Genomic DNA, 23,858 nt, shown 5'->3' with positions numbered 1-23,858 from the left:
GCGAAGAAAGAAATATCACAAGAATACACACACACACACACACGCCTGTGTAGCAGTCTATTTTGGAATATACACGCTTTGTGGCGGCTGAAAGATGTGTGAAAGGCGTAGCGCGGGTGGGGAGAGGGGACATTGTCACTTACTCTTCCTGTTGTGATGTACTTGCTGCCTCCTTCTCAGGAAGTTCACCAAACACACTTACTTTCAAACTCCTAGAAGCATCTGTGGGTTCAGGAAACTACCCAATCAGGTTTAGTTAGCAGAGGTATAAGAGTGAATTGTTACTGAGATCCCCCGTATATACTTATCAGCGCCGGCATTTATATATATATATACATATTTATATATATGTTATTAGTACATTACCAATTGATTTTTATATCACGCGGTGGTGTGTAATGCAATAATTATCAACATAGCTGACAATATAGAGCTTGTGCACATCATACGTATTTCCTCCCCGATGTCCCTCTTTTCTATTATCTCAAAATGTTTACTGGTTATGTATGTATCCCAGTGTAATGCAACCCTAAAAGCCACTGTACTGTGTATACAAACAGAAAAGGTGTTTATAAAGTAAGTAGAATACATTATTCTTTTTCTATATGCTTTGCTCGGTTACATAAATAAGTATCTAGAGCAGCGATTCTCAACCTGGGGGTCGAACGACCCTTTCACAGGGGTCGCCTAAGACCATCGGAAAACACATATTTCACAATATATAATTACATAATTTTACAACATGAGGAACTGTAATTCACCACAACATGAGGAACTGTATTAACCCCTTAATGACAAAGCCCATACATGTACGGGCTCAAAATGCATTGTTTTCAATGGGTTTAGGGATCGCCCATTGTCCTTAAGGGGTTAAAGGGTCGCAGCATTAGGAAGGTTGAGAACTATAGATCACAAAGCCACATAAAGACTCTTGGAAAAGCTCCGCCCCCAGCGACACCTCTAACCACACCCCCTGAAACAAATGTGTCCCTCTTTGGTTATTTGAAATGTTGGGGGATATGAGACATGTTATTAAAAATAATTGTCCATTGGCAATTCCTATAGACTTCATGGACCTATCTTAGAATGTGATAGAAACTTTTCCATAAATAAGTTTTTTTAAATAAAGTAGATGAAGAAGTATATTTTAAATAAGGAGAAATGTTAAGATAATAGGTCATAGTCCAAAATTAGACGATGAGAGGCTTTAACGCATTTTACATCACTACGATGGCACTTTATGTTTTTAATATATAATTATTACAACATGATCATGTATAAGGGGGACTTTAGATCAGTGGCCAACAAGGGATCTGATCTAATTGTACCATGTGTGCAAGAAAAAGTAAGCCTGATTTTCATCTATATATCATATCATACAATAATGATATTACGTAATCATATTAGAGAGGTAAGTGGGGTGTCTTTGAGGTCCTCGGGCTTTCTGCTTTAGGGGAATATATAGTTTATGGGGTTATTTTAATGTGTATTTTACCCCCAAAGCATGATCTTTGGACTAGCATGATTTGAGGGTCAAATTCTATGTTCTCATCAGATTTGTGTTTGTGGTGGGCTACCTATAAAGGTAAGCGTAGTGTCTTTGAAATCCTTGGGCGATGTGCTTTTAAGGAAATGTATAGTTTTGGTGTTTAGGTGTAGGTTTACCCCCAAAAGAATGAGATACAGCGTCCTGGTTCAACTGCCAAAAAAAGAGAAACCTCGTTGTACCCTCATGATCTGGGGGTCCCGTGTGACTGTGTAACACTGACATATAACACATCTATGTGTTCAGGAGATGTGGGAAATTCCTTTTTTTCATGTGGGGTTCCTTTCATGTTCCTGGTAGCCCAGTGTGCAGCATTCATCCTAAAACGTGACTGACCGTGAAAACTGAATGTGTCAAAATTCCACTTTTGAAACCCGAAATGTGCATGGTGCAATTCTGACCCGACAACCTGTAAGAAAAACGACTTCCCCATACATGTGGAGTATTGGTGTACTCAGAGGAGGGGGGGGGGTGTTCTGAATAAAAAATAAGCTGCTGCAGTAATTTAATATGCCCTGGGAGAGAAATGTACTGAAATACTTAAATACTATTTGTTAAAAATGGAAACAACTACGTATGACACAGATTGGAGCTGAAATGATTAGATAAAAAAGTGTTAAAACTCAACTCCCAGCATTTCACATTTAAAAAAATATTGTTTAGAAACAGAGATGCATTCATATTTAACCCTGTGACTACCAAAATAAATAAAAATACCAGGCATACATTTTGTTCTTGTTTGTCCATTTGCACTGGCTGTGTGTAGTTTTTATAGGTGAAACTGTGAATAATGTGGCGGGTTTTTTTCAAACTAAATGATGGTTTATGTATATAATTGTTATTTGAAAAGAAAGCCCTGCTTATTCTGGAAAATGTATATATAATTTGTAGGGATGCACCATATGAGTTAGTGGGAAATCACAGCTGAATAAAGACATATCAAAAACATGAAAATTGCTCTGGTTGTTCTTGGTACAACGTTGTAAAATAACCTTGGTCCTTAAGGAGTTAAACAAGCATGGGAACAGGCATAGGGCTATCCTTAATATAATTCAAGGACCAAATAAGGTTTGAAGTGTTTACAGCAGGAAAATATGGGCAGACTAGATGGGCTGAGTGGTTCTTATCGGCCGTCAAATTCTGTGTTTCCAGTTGTTACATGCTTTGGAGACGGATTTCTGAACACTTACCAGGCTATTTCTCTTGTTGTGTTCCAACTCCCTTCTTGTAATTCTGGCGGGGGCATACGATCAATACATTCATCATGTGCAGTGCAGGGCTACTCTGAGGATAGATACATTTGTTATTTTGGGGAAAAACAAGGCATGCCAGTTGATCTGTTATTTTCCACCAGTTAGCCTGTGTCCTGTAACTGCTGGCATGGCCATACACATAGTCCACTCTATTTTCAATTCATGATAATTCATGGATTTATTCATTATATTCACTTGAGGTTTTCTCGACACATGCGTTGTCACTTCGAGGTAGTTCAGGTAGTTCATCCATGTTTTGTCCATGTCGGGGACTAGGGTTGGACTAGAGATGACCTACTAGACCTGGCACATTAAGGCCAGCGGGCACCAAAGGACGTAAGTGTTGTCCATGCGTATCCAGCTGACGGCCCACTGCAGTGGCAGTATCTGTAAGTTTCCAGCCCTGTTGACCACCAGACCTTTGCCCAGCGTGCCATGTGGCTAGTCCAGGCTTGTCAGGGATCCTGAAACGGTTCAGACATGAGGCCATTAGACATTATATTCCTGTTACTGGCCATCAGTCTAGGGCTAGCTTGGCATTTTCAGTTCAATGACCAGTGGCATATACTGATCTAGGCCAACTATGCTCAGGGTGGCAGCAGCCCCTCTGGCACATACAAGGGAGCCTGATAGTCTGTAATGGGCTGTTTTAAAGAAAGATCACTGATCTCCCCACCCAGCCCATAAAAACTATGGAAAGCTATGCTGAGTTGGCACAGTATAGTTTCCTTCCACACAGTGCTTTCTTAGCACTGGGATCCAACATCATATCCTGACACCAAGTAGAGAGGATGGCGGCGCAGAGGGGGCGCCAGGCACAACTGCCCTGGGATAGGTCTGGGATAAACATGCCTCTGTCCATGGCCGTTCCTGCATAGGACCTAATGGTTTATACAGCTGCGAAGTAAAAGCATATAAGAAATTTCCAGCATGATGAATAAACCCCTTTTTATATTGCAGTGCAACTAGCACGAAGAAATGTCTGAAAATCAAAACTTATCAGCAATTTTAAATATTTACTCATACAATGTATTCAGTTTGTAACAATTCTGCCTGTTATGGTTGAAATGTATTGCCCCTACCAACCTTCCTCACATGAAATTTCTTATAATTACTATTCCAAATGGGGGTTATAGCGTGGATATCGAGCAGTTGTGTGAACTTTGGTCAGAATAACCCAATGTGATTTCTGCTGTTTTTTTTCTCTCCAAGTGTCCATTAACATGCATACTTCACAGGTCTGTGTTATGGGAATAGCATTACTGTTTGGACTCACACACAGTACACTCAAAAAGCAAAAACATTTGCAGGAAACCTAATTTTCTACCAAGTAACGAGTCTCTAAAAACTTCCTAATCTTGCATATCCTCTTCTCACATAAGGTGATTGTTTTCCTATAAATAGTAACCTAGAATAACAACCTCTTGCTATGACCAGAGCTGTTCCTAATTACACCTTAAAGCCAATTAAGGAACCTGTTGGACGTCGAGGATAATTAGACAGCAGCAGGGGATCGCTAAAGAATGGGATGGGCAGCTTTTTAGCAGTTACTAACGCATGTTGGGCTAACCTAAAACAGGCAATGTACCAATAGCTTTAATTTGGAACCTCCAAATAATACCCGACGTGCCACATGTGACGACGCCAGAGCAGCTCATCTCACAGTTACTTATGTTGAAGATAGTTTTACTTAAAACTAGAAGTTATAGCACAAGGGATGAATCATTTTGTTCTGATTCAGCACATAGTAATAATAATCTTGCCCACAGATGCTGATTAAGGGGTAGTTTACAGTGCAGAGTTTGAGTTTTGCATGTGTGCACCAAGACGATCCCTAGCAGTATGATACAACTAGAAAACATTTCCAGATTATGTCCTCACAATTATCTGCATCTCCAGGATTTCACGACTGGTTTTTCACGAAAGTGGTAAATACGCGCGACCAAGAGCCTTAACGAGGTGCCCGTGGCTCTGTTACACTATCCCATTAACGTGAACTGTTGGTGGGGGGGTTTTTTGGAACTGAATTCAAATTTGCGTATGTTTAGCTAGATAAATGTAGTGGATCCTGTAGAAGATCTTGTGAAATATTTGAATCACAGTAGTGCAAAAGTGCAAATCTAGCAATTTGTTTACCCCTTAAGGACCAGTGCTTTTTAACATAGCAGATAAGAGCCATTCAGCCCATTTAGTCTGCCCGATTTTGCTGACATAAGACGTAATCAGTCATTGATCTTGCCTTAGATTCAGGATAGCTTTATGCCTATTCCATGCTTTTTTAAATTTCCTTATTAGTAAAGCTAAACAAAGCTAAACCTCCGATCTTCTAGTTTTAAACTATGACTTCTTATTATTTAAAATAAACTTCCCTCCTGTACATTGTTAAATCCCTTTCAGTGTTTGCATGTTTTAGAAATTCAGCTCCCTTAGTTTTTCTTGATATCTTTTATTCTGCAAACCATTTACCATTTTGGTAGCACTCCCATGAACTCTCTCCAAAATGTTAATATTCTTCTAGAGATGGGGGGGGTCTCCTGATCTGTTCACAATACTCTAGGTGAGGTCTGACCAAAGATCTGTAAAGTGACCGAACCACCTCCCTCTTCTGGCTATTAAATGCCACTAGTTATACAACCCAGCACCCTGCTTGCTTTTTCCAAAGCTTTATTGCATTGTCCGCTTACCTTTAAGTCAATAAATAAAGTCTAAATAATTACTCCTAAGTCCCTCTCGTCTGTTGTCACTGACAGAATAGTGCCCCGATGCTATATTGTGCCATGGGATTCTTACGTCCCAAGTGCATTATTTTATGTTTATCAACATTAAATTGCAGCAACACTCTTAACTATTCTTCTAATTTACTTAAATCACTTGCTGTTTTTGTTTTGTTTTTTTTTAACAAGAATGTCAACCATGTTGCAGGACATCTGCAAAAAGACATACCTTACCATTAAGATATTTTGAAAAATATTGTTAATACATTTTAAAAAAAAAAAAATCAGATATGTTGACACTCAAATTATATTTGACCTTCCATTATATTTAACAAAATGTTAGCAATACTGCTCACAGAGCATGTGCATGAGGAATCAGACCTATAGATCCATGGATAGCCGGATAGCTCGTAGGATCTAAAAGTTGTCATTCTGTATACTGTCAGTTTTAGTTTTATTGTTAATTTCCACCCTCTCCCTATTGCGATAGATCTACAGAATCTGCTAGTGCTCCATAAATAAAATGGAATGGAATGTCTCTTGGACACACACAATTATTTTACGTCTTTGAAAACTGGATGGGGTAAAGTAAATAAAAAGCACATGGTGGCTTACAACTGAAAAGGGCTCACCCAATTACATAGTTGAGCATCACTTCATATCATTTGGAATTACGGTATATCAAAAACTGTTGCTGGGCCTGCCATAGTAATGCTATTTTACTTCCCTTCCAAAAACTTCTAAATGACAAGATAGACTGAGAGAATAAAAGAAGAATAAGAATGTTACTAAAATACATTTATTATTTTTGTTTTCTTTAAGAAATACATAGTTTTGTTTCTACAAAACATTTCAAGAGTTGTCAGCTTGCACAGGAAGCAACAGAAAAGGAAGCGACATGCAGCAAAGTCCGTTATGTACTTGTCTACTAGCTAATTATTACAGTTACAAAATATTTGTAAAGTTATTGCAAAATAGGCACATCTGGCAATTATAGGATCTAGAAGGGCAGATGATGGTCATATTTAGAAGAATGTTGCATACATTGAATTTTTTTGTGACTATTGTTAAGTTTGGTAACGGTAAGTAAAGAGTGGCATTGGATAAAATATAACAGAGACCCCTAAATGATTTATTCAGCAATGATTGGGGGGCCCAGGCAGCGTCACATGGTTTACAAAGTTGAGTTCTTAATGGATCCTATGGGTGATCCTGAGTGTCTGGATCATACAAGCTATGTTTCTGTATGGAAACTTTATTGACACAATGACAAATTTTTGGAAAATTTTCAGCCCAGGGATTCTTTGCTTTCTCTGTTTACTTTAATGTATTTGGCAGTTAAAATATAGTTCACCCAGTTATCCTGCATAGAAATGTAAGGAGCCAAAGCCCTCTTTTTTTAACTGTGCGAAGTAGATGCTGTTTTGTCTGTTGTTGGCTTAATTGTAATTCCTCATATCGCCACCAGGGTGTCTGCAGCATTTATGCCATGGATGAATAATTTCCCTGCCCCTTCTATGGGGATTTAGTGTACTGTGTTGTCTGAGCTGTCTCCACAGTTTGCTGTCCTAGGGATCCTTGGTAGCTATCAAACATAATTTGGAGTGCAACCTATAGTTCTTTGCAATACAGGCCTTGGTGTAACATCCAGTAACCCATATTGAACCCAAACTAACTTTACCAAAAGGTTCCTTCAATGCAATAGCATTTGCCTTTTCTCTGCTTCATGTGCTCTGTTATAGAATGCCCCAAAATTAGTTTTCTTTGGACCTCCACATGGTGAACATATTTAAATAATGTTTATTAATGCAACATAAAACATAGGATGCATAGGATGATCTTTCAAGGTTGTGTTCACATAACATTAAGCTGCAACCGTTGAATACAGAGTACTTTTTAGGTAGTTTTGATGGACAAAAGTGTAAACCATGCAATGATGGTTTTCTAGTAGCTGCATTCTTAGATAGTGTCATTGTACTAATCTTTGCTATTGTTGGCTAGAGATCTGCTGCAGGATTTTTAGAGTATAGTAGCACAACTGAGACCTTCTCTAATAAGAGACTAGGCCAGACTAGGGATAAGGAGGTGGCCCTGTCACTTTAAGGCCGGTGCCCTCCCGATGACATAAGTGTGGCCAACTGCTATTATGACAGACTGCACATCATGTTGTGTGCTGCCAGTCATATTCAGCTGGCAGCCAAACTTTGCAGCACCCTATCTGCGGCTGGAGTAGCAAATCAAGTTAGTATGGGGTGCTGTCAGCCAGCAGCCCAGTGTGCCAGGCCCTTGCCCAGAGAAAGAAGAAACAAAACCAGTAGCAAGGCTTTACCCAGGCATTCTGGGTCAAACCCATAGAGTTCTGAGGTAAGTATAGCAGTAGTAACAGACAACTAATTATAATATAAAAAGGATAAATAAGGATAAAGGAGTTGGTGGGGATGTTTTCAAATAGAAGCCCAACATTTCAGAATAGCTTTAATGTTGCACAATTTATTTATAAAGGAACTAACCATAGCTCTAAAAATATAGCGTGGATATTCTAAATAATAGGAATCGAGTTACTGCGGCTTGGTGACAAGGAAGTTAAGGAGCAGTAATGCTGACTGTGCAGTATAAAGAGTACAGGAATTAGTGCAAGGGATCAGGGGACAGCTCAGTCTGCAGAGCGGGCATACTCTGCATTTTGTGGGCCGCAGGTCAGGTGATCAGGGGATACACATGGAAACATCAAGCGCCTTCCACCTAATGGTGTTACTTGCAGAACAACTAAAACTGTGACAGGCTAATGGCAAATTGGCACCTTTCTGGCTTCAGAGTTTCCTTGACTGTGGTATTGGTTTTACAAGTGTTCCTTAGGGTGGGTGTGAATTTGAGTTTTATTATACCTAAAAATGCGATAACTTTAATGTTCTTTAATTAAATTCTGCATGTTCTACTTCACTAGTTGCTGACAACTATGTTGAAGTATTTCTGAAATGGGCAGAATGTAATTGGGTTGAATTACAGGGTACACGGCAAAAGTACCCAGAAGACTTTGTATAGAATATATATATATATATATATATATATATATATTGTGACAGTGTGAACCCCAGGGAGATGATAAGCATGGCATCTGAGTACAGCTGCTATGCAGACTATACATATGGGTCCCTGGGGTGGAGCAATTGGAGAGCAGGGTGGGCCAATGCTCCATTTCCCCATTTTGTGGAAACTCCATGCCGGGTTTTCCATGAGGCAAGAAGTCCACAGGATCCGGTCCGGGATTTCTATGAGGCTGACATCAGGCACAGGTGCTGGACATTAAAAACCCCTGGAGCCTGATACTCAGGGAGACTGTTGGGGGAAGAGGAAGTTCCCTGTGCTCCCAGGGCAAGGAGAGGCCCTGAAGAAGACCATCCCTGAGCCAAGTGAGGCAATACCTGCCTGGACATTTTGTGTGCTGTCTGGGGGAGGTTTTCCAGAGCCTGGCGTAGCTGGGTCTGGCTGGGAGGTTGAGGTAGTGGATGATTAGGCTGGTCAGTCTAGACCAGCATAGTTAAGTTAGAGAGGGCTCCAATTGGGAGCTAGGTTTTATTTTTATGATTTGGTTTTTTGGGGTTTCAGCAATTACAAATAAAGTGCTGTTTTGGTTCAAAGCTACTGTTCCTGACTCTGATTGCCCTAGAGGACTGTGCTTAGGACCCCTAAAAGTGACCTGTATGGCCCTCATGCTATAGGGTTTGTCACAATATATATAGATAGATAGATAGATAGATAGATAGATATAGATATACACATAGCAAATGTATGGCCATAAGTTAATTACACAACACCCACTCTCTCTCAGATTTTGACTATAGATAACCAGTGTCGGGTAGAGCAAAAGAGCCAGATTGTCAAACGGGAGAGAAGCTTAGTGACAAAACACTAGACAATCTGCCTAGTAAATGCCCCTTATGTAGACCCATACTTGCAGGAAATATTATTATTGTTATTTATTACACAGTGCCAACATATTCAGCAACACCATACAATGGATAAAGAGGGTATAACATTTGCACGTAAGCATTCTGTTACAGCTTATTGAGCCTCACGTTCAATAGGTAGATAGCCTATTTATGTCATGCTCTTGATATTTACCCAAAAATAATAGTTCCGTGAGTAAGTAACAATGTCTTTTTGTCTGCAAGGAGGATATGAAACATTACCAATAAAAGAAAGAAAACTGTGTAGATAATGAAAACTCTCAGTTGAGAATTTACTGCTGTGAACAGAAAATAATTCTACAAAAAGTTTTTGAGTAGTTTTCATTTTCTGATGTATTTCAGTAAATTGACTGAATTCATGTGAAACATAATATTATCAGGAGAGGTCCTTCTGAACACACAATAACTGTAACTGTAATATAATACCATACAAAGCCCTATGCTGATTTAGTATTTGGTTACGCAAATGTATTTTGCATAAAGATACAAGGGCTGCACATAACCTATAATTATGCACTCGCTTCCCAGTGCTCCACATTACAAACAATTGGACAACATATAAAAGTAGTAATTTCACTATATCAACCAATGGAATCTTTCTGTTGGTTGGACCATTGTATTGGTTGCTATGGCCATAAAAGATGTATGTTATCCAATATTTAAATGATCATTATCTGCAACATCAACAGTGAGTATTAATGAGACGATCTGGTGGTCTATGCAGCCCAACCAACACAATAAGAATTTTAATATGCAGAAAAAAACACAACCCCCCCAAAATTTGAATATTTGTCTTAGAAAAAGAGGAAAAGCCTGGATATAAGATCACCCTATAGGAAAAAAGCTTTATTAGTAAATATTAATTCACATGTAAACTATTTTTTTCATACTTAATAAAAACTATGATTGAGAAAAATGCATTTCTTGTTTTTATTTCCTTTTATTTGCCAACCTGTCCCCCCCGGCTTGCTACTTTGTAAGGTTTAACATGCAACAGTTGCTAACAAGTAATAATTTAGAAATATCTGTTTCCGAAGGTGTTCAAGGTTATTATACTGTAATCTGACAGACTGCCAGAACCTTGCAAGTTGCAACAGTAACAAGAAAATCATTAAAATAAGTAAATGTCAGGCCTGCTGGTCTACAGACCACTGAACATGTTTCCTTGTCCACTAGTTTTTTTATACCTATCACAGACAAGAGAATTTTTCAAGCCCTGTAGATTAAGGTGCTTTAAATTTGTGTGTATGAAAAATGATTGTGTTTGACGGGCTAAAGTTCTCAATAGCCACAAACAAGCCAATTTCGTGTTTTAAGGCTCTAGCTGGCATATCCAAAAACCGCGTCATTCGAGGACTGAGTTGTTCCGCCCTACTGTTTGGTATAAGTGGAGGGTATGTGTATTTTATTGTCATTACAATTTTGCATACATTTGCTCCAGAATTATTCCTGAATCTAGTTATCCCATTGATATTTATGATTTGTTCAGCATGGCCACTCGTGTGAGAAAATGTCCTCCATCCCAATCTTCATTAACTCCAAAAAAGTTAAAGGGATACAAGGAATTGGGCTCTAGCTTATCAGTTGGACATCACAGAAAACACCTTAAAAGTGTGTGAAGCTTATGCTGCTATTTAATGTTTTGGGGCACATATATTATGGCAAACCTGGGTCAATTTCTGGAGAAATCCACATTTAAACCAGCAGGTTTGTTTTGGTAAATATGATTTTTACTTCTAAAAGCAAACCTGGGGTCAGGCTGGTGCAAGGATTTTTGCCACCTTAGGCAAAACCTAATATAGCCACCCCATTGCCTCCACCCCTTTGTATCCCACCCCCTGTGTGTCCCACCCTTGGGGGCAGAGTCATGTACGCACATCATACACATGATCCACCCCTTCCTGGGTTTATAGCGCTTAAGCCTCCAGTCCTTCATTACAAAATGGAAGAGCTGGAGCCTGGAGGACTTATATATAAAAATCAGCCATTTGGCACACTAGCCTAGCACAGCGTTGTTGTTTGGAGAAGCAGAAGGCTTTCTAGGTGCTTGACTTGCAGGTATGAGTCAACTAAAAAATCACATGCAAACTCAGCATTGAAGGTATAGGTCAAGTGCATAATGCATGGAAACCCTAAATTACAGGCATAGATCACACCCCAAAGGCCAGCCTAGGCACCCAGACACATAGGACTTACCCAGCACCCATATTGCTCCTCTCAGTCTGGCTCATGCACACCCTTTATTTATTTATTCTTTACCCTTTAGGCCCAAAACAGTAACAGTAATGGATAGACTGTCAGAATTCACTCATATAACCTTACAAATGCCTGCCAGTAAACACACACGCCTACGTACATACACACACATGCACATTTAGCCTTGCAGTGAAACATAAAGTCTGGCAGGCCTCATGTTTCACTGATTCCGTTGGGATGTTGCCGGCAATTAATGCTGAGCGCTAGGACATGACATCAAGTGCTGATCTGCACTTTAGGCCGGCATCTACCGTGCGAGCCCTGCCTGGGGTAAAATCTGAGTAACAACCACCAAAACCATCAGACAGCTGATGTAGTAATGGTGAAGGCTGCTTTCAAAATAAATTTAACTGTGCTATCCATCTGCTTCTCCTTATCACAAGAAGGCCTCTTTATAGTTTTCTCGAAAATGTATAGTTTGAATTCCTAGAAACACTTATTATATGTAACTGAGAAAGACATGTGCGCCAAGCACACTAGATTGTAAAAGATCCAATGTGGAGACATTTTGTTAGATCAGACAAAGTGTACATCCCCTTCTGCCTTCACCGACACACAGAGATCACCCTGTTTTTGAACGTTTGACATGTATGAAACGTATTAACATTTGCAGTAACGATCCAACCTGTATCAAATTTAACCTCACTTTAAGAAAGACTGTGCTATCATAAATAATAATTATCTGGATAACATCGAATAGACAAACATGAAAACGTACATCTCTAATTCTCTGGCTCTGCAAAGACATTGGCAGGAATATCTGTGTTCTTGTTTGTTTTTGTTGGCCATTGGTTGGAGTAGCTATGTCTGAAACTAACTGCAAAATGTACTTGGCTGATTGCACGAGGTCGCACTAGTGTCCATAGGGGAATTGGGGAAACAGTGGACACTGGTGCGACTTGCTAATGTTATGATTAGTATTTCACAACTTTAGCCAAAATGATATTTTGACGATTACCAGGCCTACCATAATGGTTTTGCACTGTGACTTGTAGCACCAACAGGCCAGTTCTCTTTCCTACAGGGTGTTATAAACTTTGCTCGCACCCTCATAAAACAAATACCAAGTTAGCCATTTTATTTATACCAGCACCTTTTATACATCCAAATATTATGATATTCTAAAATGCATTCTATTATCCCAGATGAGTCGTTGGTATCGATGAGCGTCCTTGCCTTTGGTAGGGTGTTATGAAGTCTACAGGCTAAATCTGTTGGATTTTTGGTTGGTGAAATAAATACTGCAACCCTGGAGAAGCTGACTTTGAGATCTGTTATAGCAAAATGTTGTTGGAGTAGACACTGCCTTAAAGGTGCTGTCCCACTTAGTATGTAGCATTTAGCACTGTTGTAACTAAATGCGGCATTAGAAACACCATTAATAATACTGTTGACTCACCAAGCCTTTTCCAGAAATAATATGTCTATCGTGTAAAACTTTGTTTCGTTCACACTTTGTTTGCCAGGGACACTTCTCATGGCATGCAAAACAGGCATTAATAGGCTTATCATATAATCATAAATAAAGGCTTCTTAATTCTTTTTCTATGTTTGATGTGACCAAACCTTCTGAAGAAAGAACAAAATGGCACACCTATTATGCTTTCTCAAACAGTGCAATGTTTTCTCTAAACAGGACTTTTGAAAGCTTGATCTTGTACGATAACTAGACAGGTAATTGTTGTTTATAATTGACCGCAACTGTTATTTATATCATGCAAGTACGTGATGTAAAAGATACTCTTTCCATTATGCTAGTTTTTCTGATGATTTACTTGCCTTGCTGTGGCGCACACACTATCACGTAAGGGTATCGCTATTTGCTGCTCACTGCTCAATGCGGTTACATTGCCTACTCGCACTGTGGGGTGATTAGCCAGTCAGCAAGGCCAAATTTATAATTAAGCACTACACCGATTCCAGTCCTTCTCCTGCTATATCTTAGCCAGTAAAAATATAGATCTGATCACATTAACACAAATTAAAAACTTCTGAAGGGGCTTTTGTTCTTTGTATTTGGTAGCACATGTGTACACTTATGTTATTCTTCTGGAACCTATGTGTTCTGTGATGTAGCGTTTGGGTATTTGATAATTGATGTTATTATCATGGGCTTTATTTGATGTAAAATACTGCACAGATGAGGACAGAATTATCATTTTATTTACTTGTTTCTCTGTTTTTCCTTTGGAACTAACATTGCTGTTTGTCCCAATTGCCTTCTACCATACATTGAAAGACATTTGAAAGGAACTTCTCTAGAAAAGAATTTATTTTAACAAATAACACCTACAATATAAGTAGTAGGTTTAGGCATACAGAGCGCAGGAATGTTATCTATGTAGGACAGACTAGTAATAAGTTGCATAAACCTCTGGATTGGGAATTAACTTGCACTTTATGGTTGGCAGCCATTAAAATGACTATGTGTGGCTGCCTGCCGCAGCACTTACAGCTCTTACACTCCTGCAGCATGTGTCCAGGTATATCCAGCTAGGGGGAAAGGACTAAAGCAAAAGTGGCAATAAAGGTAAGTGAGGGATGCCAACATGCAAAGTACACTTGGAGTTTGTCCAAAGGCCAATCCAACCCTGGTTGCAAATGAGTTGAAGATGACATCGTATTCAGTCAGAGCTCTGTGTAATAACTAATTTAATCTCATCTATTTTATAACTTAAGGGCTCTTACGGAGCTTAGTTTCTCTTGTAGTTAATCAATAGACCCATAAAACGCTCATTAAAATATTATTTTCATTATTTTTCCCCTGTTCTCATCCAGGACTGCCTGCCTGCTGATCACATAGAGATCACATTTTGTGATCAGAGCAGAATGGTCAAAAGTGACCATAGTCTCTATTTTAATGATCTGACACAGCAAGGAGGCAATGCCTGGACTTATGTATAATATGCCTGAAGAAGTAACCAAGATAGTCTTGAAAGCTTGCAATCCGTTATATGCCAGTTAGCCAATAGATACTTATTTCACTGAATAAAATGCAAACCAATTTATAACTTAAACCTACGTTTAAAATTATAGACTGATCATGTTTTTGTCAGTGGGCAAACTTACAAAATCAGGAGATCAAATATTTTTTTCCTTCACTGTATATATATATATATATATATATATATATATATATATATATATATATATATATATGTATTTCATTGGTTTCTATGGAGATTGTGCTACTTTTCCCTACTTGTCACTCCATTTTCCCTTGATATCTAACCCTAGCAGTTCTTTATCCCAATGTGATGGCCATTTTTTGCCATAGCTGCAATCTCTGACTACTTGTTATGTTGCTTATTCTATTATGTAAATAAAATTATTTTAAGGAATTATCATACCAGTCTTCTTTACTTCTAGGTAATTCGATATATATATATATATATATATATATATATATATATATATATATATATATATATTTATTAGCATTGTGGCAAGTTTTAGTTTTTTTCTATAACCTGCTACATTTAAGACAATACCTTATCCCAACAACAAAATGAAGCAAAAAAAAAACTTTAAGGATAGTCTATTATGTAGGGTAACTGCAAACAGTTTATCAAACGCTTACAATGAATAAGAAATTGGAACCAGGCAGGCTTTTCATATCAAGGATTTGTATTGAAATTACAATCTCATGACCTAATAAACAAGCATTGTACTCTTTTAGCTTTCTGGATAATATCCAGTTTTTCAGTATGCACAAGGCAGATCTCCATTCAGCCTTAATACTTCATACTGTTTTATTATGTTATATATTAACTGCATAGGTTATGAGCGTATCTGGCTGTTTATCTGCGTTATTTTAGCGCACTTTCTGAGGCACTTCCTGTGTACATACTGTGTGTGTGCACAATTCTTTCATCTTGTTTCTATTGATGGACTCATCCATCTTCTCTACGGAGCTTGCAGATAAAGGAATCATGTCATATGGCCTCCCTGGCACTTCACAAAGATCTATGAACTCATTAAGATACATTTGCTGGATCATTCAGAACATTTCGGAATTACCCTTTTTACCTCATAAAAATCTTTTCCTTAATTCGAGGAATCCTTTCTTTATCATGATATTTTTTTCTGGTAATAATATACAGCTACCTAATCCAATAAGAAGTGGGGAAATATATTCAATTCTTAGAGGCAGAATTTAATTTGAAACAATTATGCTTTCATATAAACAATATAGACAACAGTGATACAGGGGGATGGCACAACTGTAATGATTTCTCAGACATGGCTCAGTTCTGCGATACATACATTTTTATAAAGAATATATCAGATTTATAATTTCTTGGATCTGCAACCCCAGGTCTGTGTCGTCAATAACTTTTACAAGCCCCATAAATATTTTGCATGCAAATATTTGTATGTAAACACATAATGAAGTGCAACACGACAAATTACCTAACAATCGCCTGGGAATTACAGAATCCATGAAATCGTCATAGCAGTTTGAATACGCTCTCTACAATAATTGTTCTTATGGATGTCTTTAATTAAATTTAAGTGCTAAATACAGTTGGGAAGAACTGTTCATATATTAGCTAAAATGTTTTCCACTGTCTAGTGGAAAAATTTGCTCGAATATAAGATGACCCCCAAAGTTTTAATATTTATAAACAATATAAGACTACCTAATAGGAAAAAAGTTTTACTGGTAAATATTAATTCACATGTAAACTGTTCATTTATATTTAATAAAAACTGATTGTGAAAAATGCATTTCTTGTTTTTATTTGACAACCTGCCCCCCAGTTATGCACATCTTCCCCCAGTTATGTACATCTGCCCTCCTATATGCCACTCTGCTCCCTTGATATGCCACTCTCCCCCCCCTAAATGTAGCAATGCATCCCCAAACGTACTCCTGTGCTTCAGACTCCCTGGTGTCTAGTGGGGGCAGCCAGTGAACATCTGCGCGATGCGCATGGACATCCTCTGCTGCTACCTGGCATTTCCGCCAGGGCTTCTATGACTGAGCACCAGAAGGTCACACTGAAGCTCCAGCGGAAGTGCCTGGCAGCATCGGAGGTTGTCTGCGTGCATCGCGCAGATGTTCACCGGCAGCCAGAGAGGAGGATCCAGGTCCCCTGCAGCACTGCGGGGGATCTGTATCTTAGTCTTATAGTCAGACCTCTATTTGCTCTGTAAAAAACTTGTCTTATATTCGAGCAAATATGGTAGTTTCGCATTTTGGTAATTTTGATATGGGTAAACACATACATACATGCATACAGCAGATACAATACCTCAGTATCAGCTCATAAAGTTCTCCCATCTACTGTATACAAGTGTCATCTGTGTTCCTCAACTGTTAATGTTGATGATCAAAGGTAGTCGTGTTGCTGTTTGATGTGAAAGCATAAGCATATATATATAATTTCAGTACTTGTGCAAACCTATAAGAAGAAAACAAACTATTTCCCAGAGGGTACGATATTCCTAGATCAACAAAATATCTGTATAGCTGCAATACAAGAACATTATGACCTACATACTCACAGTAAACAAGTTCATCCAATTTCTAATTATTAGCAAAATGCACTCAAACAATTGTAAACATCTATGTTGTAGCAACTTTAACATTTGGAAGTCTGACAAAACAATATATGAGCTTAATAAAAACATATACCGTATATGGTATTAGACATAATAGCATCCATAGGTCTTTTATGTCAGGTAAAACAGTGCTGTAAAATATAATAACACGTGTGCATGTCTAAGAAGTTACAGCCACACTAGTTTTATAGGAAGTTTAAATAAGTGTACTTTGCCACAACGGTTGGTAGTTAAACTTGGAGTAAGTGTCTTCATACATCTTTGGCATGCATGAAGAAATTACTGTATGAAGGGAAGAGTTTCCAGTTACATCTGCTATTTTATTGGAGTGTCTCATTTAGCCCTAGCAGTAAACTGGTGTGCTACGGGGACAAAGTGTAATGATGAACAATACATTGTGGGACAAATGGTAAATCACCTCAATTTTTGGTCTAGTTTAATAAGCTGGACCGTGGGTTTTGACAGGGGAAGAGTTAGTTAGAGAATAAGCTACATGCTATTGAAGTAATTACGCTTGGGGCATCTATTGCATACATCTAATGAAACAGTGAACATTCAGGAAGAGGTTTATCAAGACATAAGATAAACGCTATGCAGTGCATATGCAGTGTTCTAAGCCCAATAACGTGGTATTTTTTTCTTACAAAAGTTAAGATGGCATTAATGTATAACGGAAAAGCAAAAACACTGACAGTCTGGGAGCCTACACTTACGGGAAATCCTACAATGAAATGCAATACAATGCAATGAAAAGAACGTGAGAAAAATTATGTATTTTTATTTCAAATCATTACATACAAAAGACACACCGTGTTTAAAAAGGAAACATGGCAATGGTTTTAATATATATTCCATCAACCACTACTTTTAGGAAAACTGTGAGACCTAGAAATAGCGTTTTCAGTACACCAGGGTAAGTAAAATTCATACCAAGGATTTTGCAGTGATAGTCACATTATCCTGAATTTTAAATACGCCACACAATCAGATGTGTGGGCATGCATCATTATATGTATTAATTTGTTGGGCTATAATGAGGTATTTATTCCAATAGCTTTGTCTTGATGATGGTGTCATCTAATATGTGGATCAGGTAATTTCCTCATCTAATGGTCACATAAAAATATTATTTCACTTTTATTCCAGTGTAAGATTGTGTTCTTTGAAGAAAATGCATTGTCAATCTATGAATACCTAATTGCATTTCTCATGACTTCAAATTATTAAAATGCATTAAATGGTGCCAAAGCATTTTCTTTCTGCTTAAGTGTTACGATTTCCCTAATTGACCAGCCATTATGCAGTAAGATGTCATCAAAGGGAAAGTACTGGAAGCTTTCAAGCACATAGGACTGACAAATGCTCCATACATGAGCAAGAAAGGTCTAGCAGTCTAGTGCCTTAGCCGTTAGAAATACGATTTAATGAGAAAAAACATAGAGGTGCCAGCTAACGGTATTTGATTGTTTTAATTTTCTCACAGGTTTTCTTTTACCTTCATTAGTATGAAGCCCTAAAGAAAAGAAAAATAAGATGCAGAATGAAGAAAGAAAAATGAATTTAGAAAATATCCCCAAAAAATTTCAACATCAGCACAGCGTACAATGTAAAGGAATCTTCTTGGCCTAAATCAATGTCAATGCCATCCTTTGGTAGAATGTGTTATGATGGGCAACCAAAATAATATATGTATACTATGAATGTGGTTGTAGTGATGCCTCCAAGGTAGAAAGATGCAATGTAATCCATAGTCTGGGACTTAAGTGCATTAGAACAGGCACAGTAAAGAATGACAGGTAACCGTTAGATGTCAGACAAACCATGGTCAGGGTACCAGTAGTCCAGGACCAATAAAGGCACCACAAGGAGTCAGACTAGACAAGACGAGGATGCCAGGTATCTGGAACAACACAGAAAGGACACAAGTCCCCGTTGAGTATGATAATGTCAAGCAATGGGGTTAGTGTTGCTACTTGCTTTGTTGAGGATCAGTGATGATACTGCAACACATATCACATCATATCAAGTCTGCATACCTCCCGACATTCCAAAGGCCAGAGAGGGACACATTTGTTCTAGGCAGTCAGACGCATGGATGGGGCAGGGCTTTTACATGATTTGTCTTTGTGACCTACTGATGATCTATTTACAAACTTAATATATAAACGTTTCCTACTGTTTCAGCAAAATAATGAGACCCGAGGAGGGACTTTCTTCCCTAATGAGGGGCACTTAGGGACATGATCATGACTGAAAATTGTGTTTACAGTGTTTCACATGATGGTTAAGGGTCAAGCCATAATAGTTGTTCTTCAATCCATGTAAGTGACCTTTTATTACAATGTACGCAATATATTTCTAGACCATTTCACCATTAAATAACCATTTCTCAGTAAGCCACAGGGGCGCAGCTAATTGTTGTATCAATTGCTGGGTCACTTGGGTCTTGCTATCATGCAACATGAAACTCCAAGCTGATTCATGCACAAAAAAGGTGCCGTCCCATCCTATCTCTTGCACATATTATTTGTCTCTAATATTGTCATTATTTAGTATATACAGTATATGGTATATAGTTATGCCTAGTAGCCAAGGCTACATATACAGAAAATGAACTAGGAATATTAAAACCACATGGACAACATTGAGATCCCAGCTAATGCCAGTTACAAAAAAAGTACATTGTAAAGCTTGTTACATCTAGATGCAAGCAATTCTTAGGAAAAAAAACTCAAGTAACCACCGGTAATTAGAAGCGTAAGAGATATAGTCATTGTGCACAGGAAGGAGAATCTCCAGACCCCTAGCTCCTCTCTTAGGCTTTTTACAAATGTCTATGTGTTGGACCAGTCTGAAGGCAGGGAAATTAATGGTATGAGATTTCAAAACTCACAAGATGTATGTACTGGAGGAGAACCAGTAAATTATAATGTGGACTTTAAGTACCTAGATCTTGCTAACATGACAGCTGCAGTTATTATTTGCCACAATACGCTGCGCATTATTAATAACAATGGACATGCTTTTACAGTTTTCTCATAACAGTTTTGATTAACATCTGACTTAAAGCGCTTTGAGACATGGGTCATTTAAAAGACCAAGTGATAACACTCAGAGTGGTAATCTTTCCTAGAACCGAGATCAATAATAGACCAATAATCAAAGGTCAAACTAAGGCTACTCAATTTCTTTAACAGATGTCCACTTCTCATCAGCATAAACAAATAGGTATCTATATATCACTGTTAAAGCGGCATCTGGTCAAATTATCCATATTCTGTAGGACAAATTTATGAATAGCAAGAACAGCAAGTAGGGCATATTCCACAAATCATTACAGAAGATGTTCTAGATAGGCAACATGCACGCCTCGGGGAGCACTGGAAAAATGTGTTACTTGTGGAAAATAAAAATTAAGGATATTCATTAGACTTGGGCACCAGGGGGCTCTTCGTGTTCGTCTTCGTGCTCGTCTTCGGCAAAAAAAAAAACTTCGTATTCCGCGAATATTCGCCTGGTCCTGTCTTCTCTTCGGGCGAATATTCGCAGACATTCTTCGTGCTCGGGTTTTCTTCGTTTTCCCCGGTTGAGGGGTTAAAACCCCAATGCTGCAACTTGCCCTGCCGATGCCACTGGTCTTTAACTAATTGAACAGGGTGGGAGACCGATGCCACTGGTCTCCCTCCCTGTTCAATTAGTTAGTCCGTGCGGGGTTAAATGTCCGTACGAGCGACCAATAAAGTCGCTCGTATGGACATTTAAATCTGTACAGGGAGGGAGACCAGTGGCATCGGCAGGGTAAGTTGCAGCATTGGGGTTTTAAAACCCCAATGCTGCAACTTGCCCTGCCGATGCCACTGGTCTTTAACTAATTGAACAGGGAGGGAGACCGATGCCACTGGTCTCCCTCCCTGTTCAATTAGTTAGTCCGTGCCGGGTTAAATGTCCGTACGAGCGACCAATAAAGTCGCTCGTACGGACATTTAAATCTGTACAGGGAGGGAGACCAGTGGCATCGGCAGGGTAAGTTGCAGCATTGGGGTTTTAAAACCCCAATGCTGCAACTTGCCCTGCCGATGCCACTGGTCTTTAACTAATTGAACAGGGAGGGAGACCGATGCCACTGGTCTCCCTCCCTGTTCAATTAGTTAGTCTGTGCCGGGTTAAATGTCCGTACGAGCGACCAATAAAGTCGCTCGTACGGACATTTAACTAATTGAACAGGGAGGGAGACCAGTGGCATCGGCCGCGATGCCGCGAAGCCGCGAAGACAAGACAAGGTAAGATAGAAGGGGGGGAATGGTAGATGAAGACGAAGACAATCACGAAGATCTTCGTGGTGTGTGTCTTCGTCTTCGCCTACGTTTTACCGCCGCCGTCTTCTCTTCGGCGTGTCTTCGGAACGAACACGAAAACGCACTCTTCGTGTTCGTTTCCATGTTCGCCCGAAGACGAATGCACAAGTCTAATATTCATTGTTTTTTTTTTATATGTGCATGTATTCTGTATGTGTGTAGTGGGTAGCACAATTATATTCGCTTTGTCTTCACCCTTGATCGGCTTGTTCAAAAATGGTTAGACAATATAACAAATTATGGCCATTTTACTCAATATTAGCATTTGGTCCTCCAGTAAAGGAGATCTGTCACTTTTACCCAATATTATATTCTGCAGCTTAGAACACTAAATAATGTAAAAAATGTATTTGTGTTTACAGAGAGAATAGGGCAATATAAATGTATTACAGGGTTCGACAAACCCCGGCCATGGTGACTAGAAACCACTTCCTTTGAAATATTGAAAATCTGCCTGTTTCTTTCTCACTCTACAACAAAAACACTTTCACAAGCGTTGACGATTTCCCATTTAGATTACTCTACCTCCTTGCTCACTAGCCTTTCTGCTTCTCTCCCTAACAATCTGTTCTCAACTCAGCCAAGAGAATTTTACTCTTTTTCTTCTAGAGCACCCATTTCCCTTACAATAAAATTGATACCCTGGCTTCCTTAAAACAGTGCAGCTCCTTCACAATTCTACTTAATAAGGTTAAGGTTCTTTAGCTCTGAGCCTCTTATATTTCATATGCTACCATATACCTCCACACCTTTTGTGACAAAACCATAACAAGCACCTCTCTACTTCTTCAACAGGTATTGCTTCATTTTGACTAAAGGCCTCCTCTTTTGTTGCTCCATATCCATGGACTCCATACTGCTGTGCATTTGCCAAACTTCAAATTCGATTGTATCACTCAATACAATAACTTAGCAACCCTATACTTGAGTGTACCACCCTGCGCTATAAGAACTCCTGTAACTTGCACTTGCTTTCTACCCGATTGTTTTTCTAGGTCTGCCCACTCCTTACTACAGCTTAGACAGTAAGCCCTCCAAGGACAGGGACCTCCATTCCTAAAGTATTTATACCTCCTTGTACCCTTTCTGACTACTAAATTCATCACACAGTTATACTCATTGTAATTCCCCTTTTTTATACTGTAAACTGTAAGTAATGAGCACATACTTGCAGGTACCCATCATTAAATTTATGTTGTATCCACCAGTACCCTAATAGCTACATTTATACCCTTACCTAACTATCATCTGTCTTGTATAAACTATGTAGTAAGTAGTGAAAATCATCAAAAAGCCAAATTATGCAGGCACATGTATAATTTTGTTCAGCTTTTCCCTGACATAAATACATTTTATATGCCATAGAATCCTACTTGTTGTTTGCTACTATTTCAATGTATTGCGTGTAAGATTATATTACAGGGAGACAGGTGAGTTTTGGCTGCCAAACGTATACCAAAGCTATCGCTAGAATCATTTACATAACAAATACTAACAATAATACAATGAGATGACTTAAAGTTATTGGGTTCAGACTTTGTGGGCTATCTACCACCGAATACTTATTTTTTTATATTTTACTTGGTTGTTTTAAAATGGCACATGTCTACATGAAATTCCTTCCTCTGTAAATTGCAAAGTCTGTAAAACTCAAAATGTATGGCCATTTGTGTTGGGTACTGGAAATGTGTTCAGTAGCAAAGCCCTCTTTATTTCATTTGTTTCTATGTACAGGTCTCACTCAGCTTAAATCAGCTTTAATCGCCTCGCTCTCCCATTGATTGCAATCTAAAGTATGTAGAGAAATGTTAAATAAACAAAGCTGAATACATTCACACATAACAACTCCACATTAGGTATCTTTTGAAGCACCCTTTGTTTTATGAGCCCCAACCATGGCCGCCCCAAGAACATCACCAGCTCCGGTGATAAATGCCTTGCTACTGATTTCATTTTCATCCTAGGTCTCTTTTTAAGGTTGTTAAAGTTTATTTTTTGTTGATCAGTGTTTAAAGGTTTCTGTTTGATATTTCTAAAAGGTACAAGGCCATTATCTACAGACCTAACCTCAATTTTCTTTTAATATTAATCCTTATTATATAAGCCATATATTGACATATTGAGTTCACTTATTAAATGGTTCACATTTCTGCACGTGCAACAACCACAAGCAAATGTTTACTGGTTTCCATAACAAC

The sequence above is a fragment of the Spea bombifrons genome, chromosome 1, assembly GCF_027358695.1.
Source record: "Spea bombifrons isolate aSpeBom1 chromosome 1, aSpeBom1.2.pri, whole genome shotgun sequence".
NCBI classification, from domain to species: Eukaryota; Metazoa; Chordata; class Amphibia; order Anura; family Pelobatidae; genus Spea; species Spea bombifrons.
The sequence above is the reverse complement of the archived record's forward strand: the minus strand, read 5'-3'. Positions refer to the sequence as shown.